This window comes from Emydura macquarii, unplaced genomic scaffold (assembly GCF_026122565.2).
Source record: "Emydura macquarii macquarii isolate MOO-44397 ecotype Brisbane River unplaced genomic scaffold, CSIRO-AGI_Emac_v2 contig_2292, whole genome shotgun sequence".
Lineage (NCBI taxonomy): Eukaryota > Metazoa > Chordata > Testudines > Chelidae > Emydura > Emydura macquarii.
In genome coordinates, this window is record NW_027132429.1 from 3,671,581 (window position 1) to 3,691,916 (window position 20,336).

Consider the following 20,336-nt stretch of genomic DNA (forward strand, 5'->3'; position numbering starts at 1 on the left):
TTTGTAAAACTTTTTATCAAAAAAACTACCCAAGCCCTTCCTTTTGATTTTATTGTTTCTAAAATATAACATTTGAACAAAGCACTTGGATAAGGTCATTTTGATCTTTCCAAATTTGCAGTAAATTTTTAAATCTTGAGTTTTTCATTCCAATTTAGGATGAAAGGAAATTTTAAAATGTCAGAACTTCCTGAGGAATGGAAATTCTGAGTTTCGACCAGCTCTAAAATAGACAGGCTAGGAGGGGAACAGAAACAGGATGTGATTTGATCAGGATCACAGAGCAGGTCAGTGGCAGAGCTGGGAATAGACCCAGGAGTCCTGACTCCCTGCTGACTAGACTGAGCTGCCTCAGTTTACACTGGTGCAACACTCTTCAAATCAGTGGGCGTGCACCAATGCAACTGAAGGCAGAACTTGGCCAGTGTAACTCTGCTGTCGGTCTGTTACTGAGCTGCACATGCAGAGAGAGAGATGTGACTGGGTAATAGAGAATATCACACACGCTGGGCAGCTGGCTCTCCATGGCTCCAAGCCTTGTTCCCGATTAGAACAGAAGCACTTTGCATGGGAGTAAATGACAGCAAGAGGTTCCAGAGCAATAGAGGCCCAGGCCCTGCGTGCCTGAGCAGAGAGAGCTACTAACAAAGAGCTGGAATGTTTGCAGCTAGTTCCTGGGGGGAAGCTCCTGCCTTCCAAAGAACCAGGGGACAGGGATGCAAGCAGCTGTGCCATCCTGCTGGAGCTGAAGTTTATGGCGTTCCCTTGGTTTAAAAGGGAGGGGAGTGCCAGGCCGGGCCGGGAGGAGTGGGGGTGGGGGAGAGCATGTCCTGATTTGGAACTTTTCTGCCCCCACTTTTTGGTGCAAAATGGCATAATTTGGTTGACATTCCAGGTAGGCTGCTAGATCTGTCTGTTTGCACAGGCTTCTGGCGAGTGCAATGGAGGCTGGAGAGGACACTGAGCTGTGTTTGTGCTCTGCGTGGCTGGTGGTAGTTGGTTTGTCTCCCTATGGAGGGAGGGTTCGTAGAGCCAGTTGGATTGTTACTTATAGACTCTATTTTGAGTGACTGGCTAGGGCTCCAGGAGCACAGGATGGGGCTGCTCTGCTAGGCGGCTTATTGTTTTTAAATTGTGTCGATTAAAGTAAGTACCAGAGTGTGAACCGATTCAGGCGGGAGCTCTGTTGTGTGGAGCTGAAAGCACAGAGGGCATTTCTGCCAAATGAAAGCGCACTTGCCACAAATGTGGAAGGAAACATCTCCACAGTTAAAATGTTACAGGTTCCCTTGAGGAAACACAGGTAGCTGGTGAAGCTGTCTTCTTGCCTGTCTGCAGGTTACTTCTAATGCTGTGTGTTGCAGTCCCAAATAGCCACTTCTGCATGTTGCATTCCCAAAAGCCTGGGCTGAGAGAGACCACTTTTTGGAAATTGTATGTGTACATTTGTAACGGATGCTGAAGCCCAAACATGACAATAAGGGAATGATTTGTACTTTGGCCCACCTGTGAACACCCATATTTCTGCAGCTCCCTCCACAGCCTCCTTCCCCCAGAGCTCCTGCTCCTAGCATCCAGCCCAGAGACACTCCAGGCAGAACCTGAACTCCATTTAATAGAGTCATTGAAATATTTTACACTCTTAACATTAAATAAATGTGGAAACAGAAAAGACAAAAATGGAGACACAGATACATTTGGCAATTGGCATCAACAGGAATCCAGCTATTCGTTGGTTCAGAGATGTCCATAGGGGAGTATTTACCTTTTTTTCCACCTTTGTCAGCAAGACCCGAACTCTAGAGTTGTCGACAGCCTCCAGAGAAACATTTGTCCTGTATCTGTACAGCACCTAGCACAGGGGGTTCTAGGTGACTGCTGGGGTGATGTGACTGGAGCTCCTAGGCATGACCCTAATACACCCAATTAATAATGTACAGAGCCTAGCACAGTGGGATTCTGGTCCATGCCTGGGGCTACTAGGAGCTGAGCAATACTAATATCTAAGTGGCAAAGCTTTTCTTCCTTTTTCTTTTAAAAATAGTAACTCAATAATACATTGAAGCCACCCAGAGGCTTCTGCTGACTTTCCTAACAGAGGAGAAAGATAGTGTTGTGGTATAAGCACAGGACTGGGAGTCAGGACTCTGAGTCCTATTCTCTGCTCTGCCACTGACTCGCTGTGTAACCCTGCCCTGTGCCTCAGTTTACCCATTTGTAAAATGGAGATGAGGATCCTGATGTCTTGCCTGGCTCCATCAGATGGACCGGATTCCTCAGTAGCAGGGATGGTGGGAAAGCCAAGAAGAGCCCCTGGATTCCTGGCTGGCTCTGATGTGGTGGTTTTTCTGATTCTGACTGCAGGCTGAGCTCCAGATTCTTAGCAATTTGTGCACTTACCTTTCTTAAAACCTGGAAGAACTTTGGTGCTGGGCAGCATGAGGTGACGGGAAGTGGCTGGAAAGGAGTTAGGTGTGTGAGTATGCAGGGGGTGGGTTGTTCCTGAATTTCCAACCAAGAGCAGCAAAGAGCTAAGCGTAGAGGAAGGAATGGGACACGGGACTCTGCTCCTTGCCCCTGAACACACTGTTTGGTGCAGCTGGGACACAGCCATGTCCACACTGCAGAAAGACAGGCCCAGATTACAGTGTTTTTGGGCCCTGTGCGCTATGGACATTGGTGGGGCCCCACCCGCCTCCAACGAGAGCTCTGCTCCAGGCCTGCCAGCCCTGCACAGCGTGGGCAGCATGCTGAGCTCCTGCATAGGGGCCGCTCAGAAAGCACTCTGTGGACATACCAACCCCACCCCACAAACCCCAGAATGCCCCTCTCTCCCCTCCCCCACGCACAGACCTTCCAACTTCACATATTCACCAACAACCCTCCTCCAGCTTCCACTGATCCTGATAGCCCCCACAAACATCCCAGTGGGCCTGACATACATCCCACCTATGGCAGACCCCAACCTCCCATCCCCCAATCCCACAGCCCCCCAACACTCCCCACTCATCCTGCAACCCACCACCCTCTCACCCCTCTCCTGGGACATTCCTGGCCACTCACCAGCACACTCACCCTGCTTCCCACTTAGCACTCCTCCTGTCCTGGTTAGGGCAGCTCCCCCTGATCCTGGCTGCCTAGCGCCGCTCGCACCCATCGCTTGCCCCTGCAGTCGCATAGCTCTGCACACTCAGGTTTGGCTAGGCTGCCCTCCATCATGGTGGGGGAAGAGAATGCAGCTGGTCCAAATCTGCGTGGTGGGTGTTGTGACCTGGTGCCCGGGGTTGCAGCACTGCTCAGTTGTTTTTTCCCATAGTGATCGGGGCCGGGGGCCTACCCCCCCCCAAGATAGGGGCCCTGTGCAAGTGCACCCACGGCACATTGGTTAATCCAGGCCTACACAAAGAGATGTGCTTTTGTGTTGCTTTAACGATCTCAATGTCAAATCCCAGAGGAGACAAGGCACAGGTCGTTTTTAACCTCGACGCAGCTAGTCAAGGACACCCCATTACCCACCACCTGGCAGCCACCGTGCATGCAACTTGCAAAATGTTTTATTCTTTTGGGGAGTGGGGACCGAACAGCCATTGATTCTGTTAGGATTTGTTTCGTGTCTGGCTCTTGCAAGGAGGGTTACTGTGGGGAGCTGGTACATGGGATGTTCCCAGAACTGCTGCCCCTACCTCCCTTTCCTTCAACACTCTGGAACAGAGAGAAGCTGAAAGAGCCTGACAGAGGAGAGGGGTGCTCATCCCGAACGGGGCTTTGAATGATTAACCAAAGCTGCAGCCTTCTAACTCCTCCCACTGGCCAAGCCGCAAAGCTCCATGGAGCGGGTCAGGGGAGATCCTGCAGGAGGTTATCTCCCTGCACGTAGCACTTTGATCACGTCTATAACAACTGCAGCTGCTTTGTGTGGATGGTTGGCTCTCCCCTCCCTTGCAGCATGGGGGATGATTCAGAGGTTACATAGTTTCCTTATTTCCTGATGCTGGGGTTGAAGTAACCACAGTGACCTTCAGACAAACTTTAAAACCCAATCAATTACCAAAATGACTCTGAACTCTCCCTCTGTCCCTTTGCTCGGCCGCAGGACTTGGGGTATCTGTGTAAACCACAGCTTCTCCTTTGGAATTAGCCTGAACATACCAGCTGAACCCGGCATCTGTAACATCAGCTGCTGATGTCATGAACCTCCCAGCTGAGCCTGGCATCTATGACATACCATGGCAGCTTGTGATGTCACAAACACCAGCTGCCACACTACTGAATGAATCAGCAAGAGAAACAGGCCAAATGCAAGGGAGAGGGGTCTGGGGGCTAGAGCAGAGGCAGGGCTGGGAGTCAGGACTCCTGGGTTTCTCGTTCTGTGTCTGGCATAGGCCTCCTGCATGACTCCGTGCAGATCACGTCCCCTCTCTGTGACTGTTTTCCTGGCTGTGCTATGGGGATAAGAATGGTCACCTCCCATGCAAGGGGAGGCTGTGCTTAGTCTTGGGGCGTTTGCAATCCCTGGCTGGAGGGAGCATGGTACTGTTGTGAAAGATGAGAGCGTCTATGTCTGCACAGACAGATCTCTGGCAGCCGGCGCTGCTGGGAAAAGAAATACAGAGATGACACACGAGGGTTTGGGGTGGCTGCTGGGAAGGAGACATCATGTTTTGTAAAGTTTCCTGGAGTTTGGCAGCCTCCTTTAAAGATTTTTCTTAACGGTCCAATCTTATCTCCTCCGCGCTTCAGAAGATAGAACACAGCCGCCTCCCTGCCGGTGACGCAGACACTTGGCAGCAAACAGGGACGGTAATAAAAATACCAGGGCTTGCCCACTTCCCAGCGTTGGTTAGTCGTCAGACATGAGCAAGAAACTGCTGCCACTGGCCATTCCTTAATGTAAGGGGACACTGTTAACATCAGTGTCTCAGTTTGTGCCACCCATTCTCCATCATCTCCTCTGGCTGGCTGCTGTTACCGATTTATGTCACAGTGCACTGCCCACACATCTCCTGGATGCTTTACTAAAGAGCTTCCGATCTGTGGCCCCGAACTTGCATTTGAATCCAGGGAGGGACATCAATGGTGTTTAGGCCTCCTGTTGTCCCTCTGCACTGGGGTGATATTCACCTGGGGGCCAAGACAGGCTCAGAAGGGCACCTGGACAAGGAGCTGACTTGTCAAAGGGCCGAGCTCCTTGGGAGATGCTGAGCTCTGCTGTGTGTTTAGCACTTTTGAAAGCAGGTTACAGGGGCTCTGTGTAAGTGAAGAAAAATGGTGCTTGCTTAAACCACGTTAGTTGATTGTGTTAGCTCAGGCCTTGTCTGCACACACAGCTGTGCACCTTTAACTAGAGTGCTGCAGTTCTCCTCGAACAACCTGCTCCTCCAGGGTGGCTGCAGTTATACTGGTTCAGCTTATTCCTACACCAGAAAGGAAGCAGGCTATCCAGGTGTGACCATTATTACTGCATTCACACATGAGGTAGTACCGGTATAACGCCATAGGTCAACATCACAGCCCGAACTGACATCAGTGCAGACACTGTCAAGACCTAGGCTGCACCAGGACCAGTGCAGGACTTTCCAAGTATTAACACACATGGTGCTGCAGCATTTCAAACTCTGTTAGCTAACTAATCTTTTTCTAAAAAGAGTACCTTTTTCATCCTTTAGCTCTAGACAGAGCCTGAGTTAGGTGCCTAAATATGGGTTTAGGGTCGGTGTTTTCAAATGAGTGTTTGGGGCACCAAAGTCCCATAGACGTCTTTGAAAATCCCATCTGTCAATTGTTACTTAGGCTCTGAAATAAGCCTGTAGGGTAAAATTTTCAAAAGGCACTTGGACACACTGGCTTTCAAGGAAATTCCTGCTCCTAAATGCCCAAGTTGCTTTTGACAATGGAACTTAGATGCTTCTGAAAAATTTACCTTTAGAGGCTTATGTTGGTGCCTAAATAATTATTTCGCATGTGATTTTCAAAGGAATCTCTGGGAGTTTGGTGCCTCAAGTCACTTCTGAAAATGGGACTTGTGCTCCTTAGTGACTAAGTGTTTTTGAAAATGAAACCCTTTGGCAATTGAAGATTTTACCCTGGCACTGCTAGGTTCCCAGGCTGGTATTTTCAAAGGAATCTAACTTCCAACCCCCATTTTAAAAATCTTGTCAGCCAGTGTTTAAATTCTCAGCCTTCACACGTGTGTGTGCACGCACACAAACACACACACACACAACCCCAACCCCAGTGTTTTGGCCAGGGATTGAGCTGGGTTTGCAAAACCCAGTATCCCCATGGGCAGCAGTTTAGACCATGGCTGCAGCATGTTGACCCAGAGGGGAGACCCGCCTGGCACGGATCCCTCCTCCTGTGAGCTGTGCAATAAGAGGAAAATGCTTTAAGGGAAAGATAAGCCAGCAGCTGCAGCTGAGTGTGGGGGAAGGACCAGGCTGTTGATCTGGAGATGAAATGTTAAGCCTGAAGATGGATGTTGCTCTCCGGTCCCTATCATATAAAATCACAGTCTGAAGGCTTTTGTAAAACTCTCTCTTCCCCTTTTGCTTGGGGCCCAGCCAGCTATCCGGCGCGTCGTTTGGGCACCTGCCCCGTACATCCTGCTCTGTGCAGTGTGTGTAAATGGTATCAAACAGCAACAGTTCGGGCGGGGGGAGGGAGGAAAATACTCCCCGCTGATGATAAAGTGGCTGCAACGGCCCGGTCCCGGGCGCCTTGTTCACTTTGAAGTTTGTTTTGTGGGATGACAGGCGATGCGGGGGCTGCTGGGGAGCTGGCAGGAGGGATCTGAACCGCAGCCTCGTTCTGGCAGGCAGCCTCCTCTCCTCCGCACCCTCCCGCTGCCCATGTGGAGATGATTTGCTTGTCCTCGTCAGAGATACCGGCTGAACTCGGCTCGAACCTGACTTGCCAGGCACTCTATCGCTGGGCTGCTGTCACGTGACCGGTGCAGCTGAGCACGGAGGGAGAGACAACCCCTGAAATGCCTCCTCGGTCCCTGGACTTGGCTCTGGCCTCTGGGCCCAGAGAAATCTACTTGGAGTTTCTCTGACATCAGCTCTAAAGGCAGAGGGCCAGGGACAGGTGCCCAGGCCACATGTCCCGGCGGCTGGCTTTGCCCAAGGCCCCTTTTGGCTTCTAGATTAGTCCCTTTGCATTTTCTCAGAGCTGCAGAGCATCACACACCAGCCTGGTGCAGTCACTGGGCCTGGGTCACCCTCCTCTGACGCTTCCCGTGTTCAGCCCAGCCCGAGGCAGGACCCTGGGCTTGATGGGCCAGTGGGCTGTTCAAGGGGGGCAGTAAATCCTGCCTGGGGTCACTTTGCAGACCTCTTGAAGGTGACTGTGGCGTTCCCCTCCTTTCCTAAGGGGTTGCGTATGGGGATTGAGGGGCATCAGCAGAGCTGGGGCTGGGGGACTGTGGGCCGAGGTTGGGGGCATTGGCAGAGCTGGGATGGGGAGCCCAGCTTCCTTTGCCTTTCTTCATTATGGCTCCCTTGGGCCTGCCCCTCCCCTCCCGTGGAGATACAAGGCCTTTGTTAATGCCTGCAGAGGGGCGCTTTGTACTGGTCTGGCCCAGCACCTGGAAAGGGGGCGGGTGGGAACAGCCTGACACAGAGACGTAGCAGGGATCATTCTGAGCCCAGAACGAAAGGGAGCAGCAAACAGCAGCTTATTCTTCTTGTTGAACCATTGCTGAAAAATATGGAGAATCCTCATAAGCATCAGGGAGAGAAAGGAGACCAAAGAGGGGGCCTGGGGTGCAGGAGATGCAGTAATAACAGCACCCAAATGCCTGGCTCTCATCAGATAGAGCCTTTGCAGTTTTGTTCAATGGTTTTCAGCGCCCCTGCTCTAAAAATGGGTCCAGTGTCCCTTGGTAGGAACTTCTCAGACTGGCATGCTGCAGTGAGGCGGTGAGATTCAACAGGGGTAGGAGGGGAAGGGAAGGAGGGACCTGGCTGTAAAACGCTCCAGGACTCGGTAGTAATGTCCCACACTACATTCGTGCTGTGGCCAGTTGGGTCTGTGCTGTACAGTTGTGCATTATTTTGAATAAGGAGGAGCAAGGAGACCCAGATGCCAGGGTGAGGGGTGTCAAGTGGGGAAAAGGGAACTGGAGGCTGGGATGTGTGTGACCAGGGACTGAAAGTGCAAGTGAGCCGTTCCGCATTCATCAGGCAGGCTAACCGGGTCACTGGCATCTTCAGTCTCCTGCTCTCGGGTGGGTGCTGGCATGCAGAGGCCTAAGAACCATTGTGCACCCAGTGCCAGCGAGGCGAGGGGTGAGCCAGCAGCACATGCCCTGCCAACTGCTCCTCCCTGCAGAACAGCTCCAAGCGGAGCAACACAATGACCCTCCCGCTCGGCTCTAGGTGACTGATCCCTGTTTACATGCCTTGGCAGCCGTGCCAAGAGGGCAAGTTAATGTTTAAAGACCATGTGGGAAGGTTTCCCTTGGAGCAGAGGAGAGAAGATCAGCCGGGTTGGAAAAGCCATTGGCTCTGGGGTGGGGAGCATGGGGATATGGCAGCCCTGCCACGACAGCATCACCAGCCATAAGCATCCAAAAGTCAAGCATTGGGCTCAAAACTTGGCTTAAAAACATGAGGTTATTTTTTAAAAATAACCTTTTGGATTTTTTCCTTGCCTTCTGGTTTCTGAGTCCTTGGGCTGTGCTCGGCTCATGTGTTCAAGTTTTTCTCCACCGCCACAAAGGCTAGAAACTATTTTAAAACCAGAAGCTGACTCCAGAAGCGGAGGCTTTACACCAAATATGAGACTCGTGATAAAACTGTGAGAGTCGGCAATGATGGCTGCCGAGGCTGCTGTCCAGTTACAGGGCAATGACGGGGAGGCTCTTTCCACAGTCCCTTTGCTAACCTGCTAAAGGAGACCAAAGATTGTTTTATTAATAGATCATTATTATTTGTCACAATATCCCATGATCAAAGTCTGGGCCCCATTGGTCCAGGTGCTGCATAAACACAGTGAGGGAGAGTCCTGATAAACAAGGCTGGGAGGGGAAACAAAGGCACAGCAAAGGGAAGTAACTTGCCCAAGGGAGTCTGTGGCAGATCCAGGAATAGAGCCCAGGTTTCCTGATTCCTAGTCCTATGCCCTGCCCGGGCACCTGCATCATGCGTCGTTTAGGGCAGTGCACAGTGGATGTCAGATGCCACTAAGCTGGGACCCAGTATGAACGAGTGGGAAATGACTGCAGAAAGTGCAGCACAATGGTGACCTGGGCAAATGGGTAAAGCATTGTGTGGTGTAACAGCCAGCAGCGAGAGATGAGAGGTTCTTTATTAGCACAGGGTGAGCTCAGAGATGGACACTTCAAGATATGCTTGTGACATATGCCTTAAAACAACCCCAGTTTGATACAATGAGCAGCCTCTGGCTAGAGAAGACCAGGGCTGGGGAGGCTGCAGGCTGGGACTGAGGGGCTCAGTGAGAACTGTAGCGGCGGGGTGGAGCCCCAGGCTGGGATAGCAGAGCGGACTGCAAATCAGGATTGAGGGGGGGACCAGGTAGGTGAGGGAATATCTTTTATTGGACCAGCTTCTGTGGGTGACAGAGAGAAGCTTTCGAGCTTGCACTGAGCTCTTCTTCAGGTTGTCTTTGGATGAGGGGGACTGTCCGAGCTGGGGAGGTAGTTCAGAGCTGGGCTCGCAGGAGCCTGCAGCTTGGGACTGAGGGACACCAGCCGACCTGGAGGTGGGGGTGGGGGGAGTTGAGGGTGCAGATCACGACTGAGGAGCATGAGCAGAGCTGTATGTTGGGGGATCCCTGAAGGGGGAGAGCTGCAGGTCAGGACTGAGTTGGTTCACACACAACGTGCTACCTGTTGCTTTCCCAACCTTGCTTCAAAAATAGTCACCGATGCTCCCATGCCTGTCCCACACTGTGGCTGCTCTTAAGGTTATTAATGATTTATTACTACATGCTGGGCATGGCGCAGACACAGCAGGAGGCCCGGTCCCTGCCCTGGGGGGCCGTGTTCCCACCCCGCTACCCTGGCAGTCTTCACAGCCAAGTTCTGCGGAGCAGGAGGGTCCCTTCTCTGCCTCGCTTTGGGGCTGGAAGGAGGTAATGAGCCTGTGTGCTGAGGAGCAAGCAGACAAATGACATAATGAGCAGCCTGGCCAAGGCAGTGATGAATGAAGCCCCATCCCCTGCCACTCAGAGCCCCAGCGGATGCTGCAGTAAGCACAAAGGGAAAGCCAGGTGCCTGGGGAAGCAGAGAGGAGATAAGGAAGCGCCCTGCACCTTCCGACCCCTGCCAGTTAAATCAGTGGCAGTTGGTTTGGGAGAAGGTGTGGGAGCGATCTCTAGCAGCGGTAGTAATAATAATTTATATTTACTAAGCGCCGGTCACCTGAGGTTTGAAAAGAAGTTGCCAAACTCTAAATCTTAACCCCCTTTTCTCTTTTACATGCCCTCAGAGGCCAGGGTTGCTGTCCCCATTTAACAGGCAGGGAACCTGCAGTCCTGAGAGAAGTGACATGGGTCACACAGCAAGTCAGAGGCAATGCCCAGAAGAGAACCCAGGAGTCTTGGCTCCCCACTTCGATCCCAGAACCAGGAAGAGAACCCAGGAGCTCCCAGGCCCAATGTAAAAACACAGGATCGCAGTCTGTGTTTATGATTCTGTGTTCATATTTTACATCTGTCTTTGCTTTGCTGTTAATAAGAGCTGACTTCCTCATGGGAAGTGAGTGTTACCTCATTCAGGTTTCTGTCCATAGTAGAGACCCAGACTCTGACGGGATTCACTTCATGTCCCGAGCATTTCACTTTCCCCAGCAATGAGAGGGTGAGGAAGATGGGCCCTGTCTCCTGCTGAGAGTGAAGTAGGCACTGTGATTAATGACGTTAATTACACAAAGCTATTCCTCGCCCTGTTCACACTGTTCCCTGCACTGGTAGATTCACATAGCCCAGGAAATTAAACAGTAACTTCATAATCGCTGCAAAATGAAAGAAATATGCAGATGTGCCTTGAACGTGATTAAGAAACACGCCACCATGCGCTGTCCATTCCCAACTGCTGTTGGATTGGTTTTTTCTAACAGAGGGATGGTAGAGGGGGCACTTTTGTCATGGCAAATTATCTTTCCAGTTTAATTAAATGTAACTGATCGATCTCTCCTTCTTTGGGGCTGGTTTTTCCTTGCCCACTTTGTGTCCCCCTTTCTGAATAATGTCCGTTCTGGGCCAATGGCCTTTTCTGTCTGTCCATCTGCTTGTCTCCTCTGTCAGATCACAGCAAAGTAGAGACTAAATGGCTACAGCCTTCTAATTACTTTGTCGGGGTCGCACTGGGGCCAGATGGAAAAAGATGGAATTAGCCACTAGAGTCTGAGAGAGCCAGTGTTACCAACTCTCACAGTATTATATGGCATCCCTCTTAAAGCCCCTGCCACTGGAGCCCTGTGATGAAGTGGGAATCCCAGGGAAACCAGGACCCAATCCTTTGGGTTTCCTACATGCTTCAGCAATGCTGATCTCTAGGGAGTCCTGAAGAGTGGGGATGGGGTGGGTAATTATAATGAGACACTATAATGAGGTAAAATCAGTCCCCTCGGAGGAGGGATTCTACTACCGTATGTGCCAAACACAAGCTGGCTGGAAACAGATGTCCTGCTCAGGTAGGGACGTTTTCCATTGTCAGCTGGAATTCTCTGTGGGTGAAATTCACCCCTGTGCCACGGGACCAGGACAAGGGGTAGGCTCCGCTTTCACGCCTCCCCGCCCTGAGGCATAGGCCCTACTTAGACCTCCACAAGGCCTAGGTCTCGGGCTGAAGCAATGCCTGCCTCGCTCACAGGGGTGAATTTTGCCCTGTTTGAAGCTGTCACTGGCTCCTCTCCCTCTGCCTCTCATGACTGAAGTAGCTCTGCTTGTTTGAGTGCCTGTAAAATCTGATCTATTCCCAGGCCAATGGATTGGAACCATGGGAACCATTTTCCAAGGGTCATGGTGGATTTTCCATCACTAGCAATTTTACAATCAAGATTGGATGTTTTTCTAAAATATAGGGGCTGGGATTAAATTGGGGAACTTCTATGGGCGGTGTCATACAGGAGGTCAGGCTAGATCATCACAATGGTCTCTTCTGGCCTTTGAATCTAGGAATCTACATCCGTGCTGGCTCAGTTCATTTCAGATAGTTCCCCCCACACATTCCGCACGTCCCTTAGAAAAGGAAAACGGGTGCCTGCTTTTAGCTTAGGCTGCCAGGGAGCATCTTCGTAGGTAAATAGACTTTATGTCCAGAAGGGAGCACGATGGTCATTATCTGACCTCCTGCATGATACAGAACCTCACCCAACCATTTCTGCAATGAGCCTACAACTCTTGTGTGAGCTACAGCAGATCTTTTAGAAAGTGATCCAGTTCTCATTGAAAGGCTTCAACAGAGGTTGAATCCACCGCGTGGTAAGTATCTCTTGATTGTGAGGTGATTTAGCTAGCTTATAAAGAGGGACGCGACAACCTGGGCCTTCTCTACCCACACAAGTTACACCATTTCAGACAGAATGGTATAGTTAAAATGGCACAAACCCCCTGTAATAGAGTGGGCTGCCCCTTTAAAGGCCCAGAGCCAGCCAGCCCTGTCCTCTAATCAGATGCAGATGAGAAGGGGACAAGTGTTCCTTATGAAAAACTGCAGGAAGCTGGGGCATGTGGGGACTGTAGAGAGAAGCTTCAGAAAGGGACAGGCTCCTACAGGAGTTCCTGAAGAAGGGGATCCCAGGTGGGGAGCCCTGGGAGAAAGACCCAGCTGGAAGTTTTCATTTCTTTTTGTGAGTTTGTTGGTTGTCCGGACAATAAATGGAGCCTGGAGGCCAGGGCTAAAGATTGACTTTGGATGTGGCTGGTAATTCCACAGGTGGTGAGGAAGGTTGTCAAACCATACCTCTTCCTCCCTCCCGTCCCCCAAGCCCTCAGTGTGGATGCAGTTATACCAGTGTTACTAATCCAGGATGGGAGGGGAAATAATCTGTACCAATATAAGGCAACTTTGTAGCAGTTTAACTGCATCCACACTAAGGGCTGTATTGATATAAAACTTTTGGTTACAAAAAAAATCATGCCTTTAATTGAAATAATTTTACCGGTACAAACCCTGTGTGTAGAGCAGGTCTTAGAGAAGAGACAAAGAGAGATGTGAAAAGGGTATCCAGATTAACGAAGAGGGAAGAGACGGTAGCTCAGAAACTTCTATTCATCCTGTCTCAGAAAACACAAAGAAAGGGACATTCAGAAAGGCGCCATATTCCAAACTGGTAAAAGGAAATGCTTTTCCCAGCACCCCCTGATTAGCCAGGGGAACTCACTACCACAAGATGTCACTGTGGCCAAGTGCTCTGCAGGATCCCTAGAGGGCACAGAGGGCTTGTCTACACAGAGAAATTAATGGGCATAGCTCTTCCAGAAGAAGAATGTCCCCACAGGGAGCTATTCTGAAATAACTATATTGCTTTAAACTCACACCCTACTTTATTTCAGATTAACTTTGCCATGAAAACAAGCCCTAATTTTGATAACAAGAATATCCACAGTCAGAATAGTGAGGATTAAAAAATAACTGGGCATTCTGGAATGGCGAGAACCCCCCTGCCTCAGCACATGAGCCCCAGCCTCTGACTATCAGGGTCAGGAGGGAACTTGCCATAGGGCAGGTTACCCCATTGCTGCTTCCTGCAGGATTTCTTGCTCATTCCTCTGGAGCAGCTAGTGCTGCCGTTGTTAGAGACGGGATACCAGGCCAAATGGACCCCTTATTTGATCCAGATGATAAATCCTATATTCCAAATAGATGGAGTCCCCTTAACAGCTACAAGATGGATCTGGTTATTTAGGGCCTGATCCAAAGCCAATTGAAGTCTGATGAGAATCTTTCCATTGACTTCAGTGGGCTTTGGATGAGGTCCCACAATCCTGTGAGCCGGCTGGTTTAGTGGCTTCCCTCCAGCAGTAACAGAGAGAGCTTTTTCGCAGATGGATGGGAGGGGTTGTCCGAACCAGCAGGACTCTGCTTCTACATGCTCAGCATGGGTGGCATGGCTCCTTCAGGGGCTCTGACCTACAGCGCCAAAGGGGTATGAAATGCACTGCTCTGGCTGGACGAGGCATCTGTTCCCCGTGGAGAGAGACTCCAGGGGGGACCTGGCAGCTGTGTTGGGAGCCAACACGGTCCAGCAGGCAAATCACCTTGGAGCTGCTCAGGGCTGCCCTTATTTAGGCTGTGCTGATGGACACTCCATGTCCCACTCCTGCTGGGCTTAGGGGCTGGCTGCATGCTCCAATAGGCCAGTTCCAGGGCTGGCCAGGGCCTGTTGGCTGGTGCAGGAGGAGAGGCTGGGGAGATGTTACATCAGGGATGTTTCACCCACCTCCAAGGTGTTTTATGTCAGTATCCCCAGACAGTGTTTCGTGCCCTGCTCGGCTTGAGCTGCAGGAGGAAGAATTCCCCTTAGGACACAGGTCTACCCAGCTGTGTTTGCAATGCCCAGCAGACAGCAGTTCCCTTGAATAACTGGGTTTAGGGTTTTATACAGGCATGATCTTGCCAACCTGGCTTGCAGTGAGGGCTCAGTGGGATCGGGCCTCAGCCCCTGTGCTGGGGCCTAGATGTCTCACACAGACACACTGACATATGCATGTTTTAGGTGCTGTGTGGTGGCCCAGATGAATTTAGACATAATTGTCATTCTCTGCATCCAAGGGTGTTTGGGCTGGTTTGGGGGAGCCTAATGTTCTTGTCCAATGATCTTTGCCAAGTGAAAATTCCTCCATGCAGCATGTTCCATCATGTTATAGTCTCTGCGGCCCATGCCATTCCTTGCCCATCCCTTCATTTTTATCCTTGCTCATCCGCTGAATCCATCGCAGGGGGTATCGTGGAAGGGCCCCTCTCTTAGATCTTTTCTGAGAACAGCCCCATCTCGGAGATGCTAGGAAATAATAATGTTCAGTGATGATGCGATGCTGGTTGCTGAGTCACCTCTCTTTGCAGAGACTGCAGGGGCCATTCCTGCCTTGTATAGAACCAGATTAGGAATGTAGTTCAGACCCCAGTGCTGATCTGAGGCTGAATCTCTCCCAGGCGCCACCTTTTCAGACAGTTCTTTTCTTGCAGGGCTCTGCTTTTCAGGCTGGTTTTTTGCTATTTGGCATGAAGGCTAAAGTGGAGCCCTCTTAGCAAGAGCGGGTGCTTCAGACTTGCCAGAGGCAGTAGCCCCTGGGCCATGGAATGGCATGTTCCCTGGGACTGGAAGCTCATAGTGCCGCACAATCAATGCAAACAGGAGTCCGAGGTGGAATCCACGCACACACAGACACTCTGAGCTTCCTGGCCTCTGCAGACGACCAGCTGATGCCCTGAAGCATGAGAGTTGATTATAGTGAGTTGTTGTCTTAATGTGGAGCTGCAAGTGTTATGGGCATGCTGAGGCAATGCAGAGCTGCCTGTTCTCCTCATGGCCCATAAGGGAAGAGGATGAACAGGAGGATTCATCGGTTCAAGGCCAGATGAGACCACTGTGACCATTGAGCCCGACAGCCCCGCATCTCAAGCATGCACAGGCCACAGAATTTCTCCCAGAAGTTGGTTTAAATCCTATATTTGGAAAAGAAAACTAACTCCACTTGCCCCCCTTGCCTGGTTAGCCTGTACGCTTGCTGGGGCTGGGTATACTATGCGTTTGTGCAGTATGATAGGGTCATGAGCACAGGGAGGGCCGCCAGCTGTCATGTCACTTTCTCGACCTGTTCCCAAGGCAGTGCCTAAAGAGCAACACGCTGCTTTTCAGCCCACTCCTCTGCATTTTAGCTGCCGTCAGGATTGCGGGGAACAAGCTCTTCTGTCACATGATTTTGCTGGCCAGGCCGAATGGAGGGCAATGGAAGCCTGATGCTGGAACGGGGCATCAGTGCATTCCCATTGCCAGATGCTTTGTCTCTCAATCAGATGCACCGCAGCAACCACCAGAGGGCACCCATGAGGGCAAAGGTGCTGGAGAAACAAAGCCTGAGGCACCTGAAGAGAGAGCTGGGCTCTGGCAGAGTGTGGGTGCCTAGGTTCTTGGAGAATGAGGCAGCAGCATGGCCCAACAGAAAGTGCACGATGCAGGTAGCCGGGAGCTGTTCCAGCCTGGGTGAAAGCAGCACAAACATCCCAATTTCCAACGAACAGTACTTGTTCCTCTTGGGAAACCAGAGTCCTCTGTGGCCTGAAAATCCCCCTGCTGCAGCTGAGTTTACCAAGGGGAGGTTACGCTGGTCCCTGCTGTTTTCTGTTGCACCAGGCCCTACTCTTTTAGCATCAGTGGTGAATAGAAAAGGATCCATCAGAAGATCGTTATATGGGGTGCAGACGGGTTTGCATTAACCTTTCACCTCAGAAGAGCAAATCCTGTCTCAGTTTGTAAGTGACTTTGGTGAGTCTTGTACCAGTTCCCTTTTGTACCTGTCCTAGATTCACAGCTCTGCACGTGGACTGGGATTGAAGTGCACTGGCAGAGCAGTGGGTGGGGGGAGCCCAGGGCTGGGAGAGCAGCAGGACTGCAGGTCAGGACTGAGGGATACTTGCAGAGCTGGGAAGGCGGGATGGGGAGCCCAAGGCTGGGATAGCAGGAGAGCTGCAGATTGGGATTGAGTGGCAGGCTCAAGGGAAGCAGGTTTATAAAGGCAGAGATGCTACAATGGTTGTATTATAACCCTCTGAAAATCTTTCGGTTCATAGGCTTGGTTGTAATTACAAAAAACAAACAAAACAACCTCAAAATGTAACACTTTACACTTACGGGGGCTTCTTCATCAGATATTTCCTTCATTTAGACATGGGTATAATGTCTCAAATGCCAGTAAGAAATACGAACGATTGGTTCAGTATTTTAAAACACAACCTGCCTCCTCAGGTATTGGTCGGAGGGAGTGATGGATAGTAATCAATATTCCCCTTGCTGAAGTGCCCTGGGAGACTGGCCTCTTTGCCTCCTCGGTGTTCCTTGCTCTCTAGGAAACAGCCGGTCCCTTGTTTGCTGGGGGGTTTTGCTCGAGGAGTAGTATCTATAGCTCCCCTTTGGGAACACGCATTACAGTTAAATTAGAACAGGAAGAAAATGAAAGCAAGGAATGTAAAACACAAGGAAAGTCTGCTGGGCCTAATGCCAGCCTCCTTGCTGTGTCACTAGAGCTTGCTCTGCCGGCTGCTCCAGAAATGCGTTACAATCCCCTGCCTATTTCGATCTTTTGCTACATTCTCCTTCCCTGGTACCGTATTCCCTGCGTTTGTTACCCTTCGAAGATGAGAACTCCCAGCTTGGTTTCCCTGTTTCATCTTCATTTCCTGGATTTAATTTTTCCTAGGGGGCTTAATGCTTATTCATAGCATCAGCAGCCAAACAGCTGATAACAGTTCATAGTTCCAGTAATCCCTAAAGGTGTGAGTGCAGCCAGATCACTGAGAATTATGCCATAAGGCTTGAAATAATGGTCTCATGCCAGCATAGTGAGGACCAGCCAGGGCCGTTAAGTCTCCAAGGTAGCATTAGAGGCAGTCTCTGCCCGAAAGAGGGTACAATCTAAATAGACAATGACAAAATTATTATCTAAGGCCCAGAGAGATTAAGGGCCTCATCCTACAAATTGGACCTCTGGACTCTCACAGAACAACTTGAAGGGTCCTGGCTGAAGTGACTTGCCCGAGGTCACATAGGGAACCTCTAACAGAGTCAGAAACTGAAAGCAAGTCTCCTGAATCCTCTTCCTCAGCCCCTCAGCCTGCCCCTCCTGCCCTCTGTGGCCTCCCAGGAATCTCTCCTCTCACACGGGTATTGAGAATAGCAAGTTGAGGTTTGACTGAGGCAGAAGTAGGAAACTGCATCCCTGCTGCCTGAGCCGACTCTGTTCAAAGTCTCAGAGGGCGTTTTCTCAAGCACAGATTCCTAGCTGCAGACATCCAGCCTCAAAATTACTGCTTCTGCTGGTACCTGATGCTCCTCCTCTTATCCTGGCTTTTCTGTTGTCTCCCCTGGTGCAGCCTGTCAGATCAGAGTCCTGCAGGATGAGGTGTGAGGCTGAAGGAGGCCGTGTTGCCATCCCTAACTATTTGAAAATGATGAGTCAGCCCCTCCTCCCCCAGTGAGATTTTAAAAAACAATAAGTTTGGGGTTCTTTGTATTTGCCGCATGGTTTCTCAGCCATTAGGAGTGTCATTTTCCAGCTTTTCTCCACAATCGAGAGGACCAAAAACTGACTGCTTTTTTAAAAACCGGAAGCTGAGATTGTCACATAATCACCTGAGTCCAGGAGCTGGGGCTTTAAGAAAAACAGTGTGAGGCTCATGATAAAATGGTGTTTCTATCTCTCTCCTGGAGCAACCACAGCCTGCTCTCCTGGGTAGCTGCGGGTTAACTGAGCATGGCAGTAGCTCCCACCGGATGCTAAGCACCTTGGGCAATCAGACCCTCAATCTCTTCTCCCCAAGCCATCTTTCTTCTTGCTGTCCAGCTCCTCAACTGTGCCACCACCCCATGGACTGATCCGGGGACCTCCAGAGCTCATAGCACAAGCGAGGGCTGTAACAGACTCTCGTCCTAGGTGGGGCACGGAGGGGGGCCTCTAGCACACACTCCTGGAGATTATACCCAACTCTGCTGTCTCCAAATGGCACCCACCTGATGTGAGTTTTCCTATGTGCTTCTTTCTCCACTCCTCTCCGGCTTTTATCCCAGTCTCTGTCTTTGCTGGGTTCCCGAAATGTTTGAGTGCCTCCACACCCATCTGGGTTGTTAACATGCTTCTGTGGTGGCAGAACATGGCCCCTTCCTTCTAGCTGATGCACAAATTGCATTATAAACCGGATCCATAAACCGCTTCCAGCTTTCACTCCCCCCTTGTAATGTAATTAAGCCTAAACGTGGTTAATGAAAGTTTCCCTTCTCTAGCTCCATGGCAGCTTCATGTGTCTTTGGCTAGTATACAGCTTCCCCGTTATCAGGGTGTTTCTGCTACCACTGGGAGAACATCCCAGTCACCCAAGTTCACTCTCAATGGCTCCGTCTAAAATTTCCCCCCAATTTCCTCCATAATGTCCCCCCCCTCCTTTTAACATTGCCACTTTCTTCCCTATCCTGCACAAAGCTCACTGCTGCTCCTGTTCTCCACCAGCCTGTCACTTCTAGGGAGTATCTCCCTTTCTCTAGAATCCCATTTCACACTCCAGGTTGTCCATGCTACACTCAGTATGTTGTTGCTGCTAAACACACAGTTCTTTGTCTCCCATGATTTCTGTACTACAGGGAGACTTAAGCCTCATGCTGTTGAGCATTCCCTTATCTCATAAACCCGTCAATAAATCCAGGTTCTATGTCTGGGATTTTTTTCCCCACCACTAATACATGTTTTAAAGAATCCTAAAAGTTAAAGAAAAGTCTCCTTCGGTCACACTGAGTCGCTAGCCAGTGCAAGGAACAGCTCACCTAGGGACAGGGCGAGGTCTCCATCTCTTGCAGGCTTTAATTCAAGACTGGACTGTCTTTTTAAAATCAATGCTCTAGCTCATACAGAAGTGATGGGCTTGGTGCAGAAATGATTGGGTGATGTTCTTGGGTCTGTGCAATGCAGGAGGTCAGATTAGAATAGATGATCATAATGATCCCTTCTTGCCTTATTATTAATTTCTTCCAGTGCCTGTGTGTAATGAATAAAGTTAATGTCTGGAAAGCCACTGTAGGCAGGTGTTTTGATTGGGACCTTTACAAAATGTAAGGATCATGCATGGGCAAAATAATGGAACAGCTGATACAAGACATGTTTAATAAAAGAAGGTAATATAATGTATGATAATCAACATGTGTCTATGGAAAATAGGTCTTGTCAGACTAACTTGATATCATTTTTGATGCAGTTACAAGTTTGGTTTAGAAAAGTAACAGTGTTGATGCACTTAAACTTCTGTAGGGCATTTTACTTGGTATCGCATGACAACTTTGATTAATAAACTAGAATGATACAAAATCAACACGGCACACATGAAATAGATTAAAATTTGGTTAAATGAGCTCCCAGTGCAACACCGTGGCCAAAAAGGCTAATATGATCCTTGGATGCATAAACAAGGGAATATCAGTAGCAGTGAGTGGTTATGTTAACTCTGAATTTGGCACTGGCACAATTCTGTTGTCCACAATTCAAGAACAATGTTGATTATTGAAGAAGGTTCAGAGAAGAGCCACAAGAATGATTAAAGGGTTGGAAAACATGCCTTACAGTAAAAGATTTATGGAGCTCAATCTGTTAAGTTGATCAGAGAGAAG

The 20,336-nt window shown here is 50.0% G+C and overlaps 1 protein-coding gene across 1 annotated transcript in view; it reads left to right on the forward strand.

Annotated features, from left to right (window-relative positions):
• Positions 1–20,336, forward strand: part of LOC137161276 (LIM/homeobox protein LMX-1.2-like) — a 55,826-nt gene that overhangs the window by 12,932 nt on the left and 22,558 nt on the right. The window lies entirely within an intron of this gene.